This window comes from Momordica charantia, assembly GCF_013281855.1.
Source record: "Momordica charantia cultivar OHB3-1 chromosome 8 unlocalized genomic scaffold, Mcharantia_2.0 BLBB01000008.1, whole genome shotgun sequence".
Classification (NCBI taxonomy): Eukaryota; Viridiplantae; Streptophyta; class Magnoliopsida; order Cucurbitales; family Cucurbitaceae; genus Momordica; species Momordica charantia.
Genome location: NW_028275166.1, coordinates 27,328,653 through 27,330,110, shown reverse-complemented (window position 1 = coordinate 27,330,110; position 1,458 = coordinate 27,328,653). Strand labels below are relative to the sequence as shown.

The window sequence follows — 1,458 nt, the reverse complement described above, 5'->3', positions numbered from 1 at the left end:
ATAACATGAATCACTAAATCAGTCTTAATTACATTTGCACTTGTTCTATCCCATCCCTAGTTTATCCTGAAAAAAATTATACTAGTGTGATCATATGAAAATTTCTCCTTATATATTACTTGAGTTCATTATTTGATCTATATATTATAGATATATAATGGAATAAAATAGTATGTCAATTTATAACATATAATGAAATAAAATAGTAAGTCAATTTTTTTTAGTACAACAAGCATGAAGATTCAAATTCATGATCTCTTTCATCAAAGACAGTGTCGATTACCGTTGAACTAACTTCATATTTGTAAAATAGTATGTCAATTAATGATATTATCTAAATTTGAATGGAAGGAGTACGTAATAGTTAAAATTAACATATTATAACAACCAAAGTGAGTATAGTTAAGTGGTAATTGACATATATTTCAAATTAAAATTGTGAGTTCGATCCCCCACCCCACACATGTTGTACTAAAAAAACATATTATTACACAATGTGAACACGACTATTGTCTAGCTAACCTTGTCTTTATCTAAAAAGTTTCTTTATCATATATGGGAACTGATATCATCAATTTGGTTTCACGCATAACAAAGAAGTAGTAGGTGGTGTGGGAAGTGAGAGCGAAATTAATACGGAGGATGGACAAATTTTGTGCACATACCTTCCACTTTATGAGCCTATAAATATAAACATCCTCTCCTCTTTCTTTTCCTATCAAAATATCAGATCCTCTCAAAACCAAAAGAATGAAGAAATTTCAAGTGCCAAGCCTTTGCCTTCTGGTGGCGGTGGTGGCGACGGTGGCGCTTCTTAGTGGAGCTCGCTCGGTGGAGGCAGCTTGCAACCCGATGGAGCTGAGCCCATGTCTCGGTGCGATAACGTCGTCAGCGCCGCCGTCCACCGTTTGCTGCCAAAAGTTGAAGCAGCAACAGCCGTGCTTTTGTGAGTACGCCAAGGATCCAAGGATGAAGCCTTATGTTGAATCTCCCCGCGCCAAGGCGGTTGCTTCCATATGCCGCATTGCCGTGCCCCGTTGCTAGAACTACAAGCCATGCTTGGGGTTGGCTTCGGCTCTCATATGAAATGAAGTTGGTTTATGCATGCCAACTTAATGTATTACAAAATCAAAACTATAAATAAAGGTGTAGGATGTGTGGGATATATTTCTCTCTCTACACTTATCCTTTTGACCTTTTTCTCGATCATGAACTTTTTAGGTTTTGTGCAAACCACGGATGAACTATTTAGGGTGTGTTTCAGACTTATTTGTAAAATTAGTGGTTTTGAAAAAAGAGATTTAAGTATAATTGATTTTTCAAAATTACCGGCGGAGTGATATTTTAAAAACCAATTTAAAGTGATTTTAAGCTTTGCTAAAATCAATTTCTTAATATGCCAAGCATGATTAATGAAAAGGGAATTGACTTTGACAATGACAAAAAGTTATTTTGACC

At 35.5% G+C, this 1,458-nt stretch overlaps 1 pseudogene; it reads left to right on the top strand.

Moving 5' to 3' along the window:
• Nucleotides 1–701: 701 nt before the first annotated feature.
• LOC111024980 (non-specific lipid-transfer protein 2 pseudogene) lies at nucleotides 702–1,196 on the top strand (annotated as a pseudogene).
• The last annotated feature ends 262 nt before the right edge of the window (nucleotides 1,197–1,458 follow it).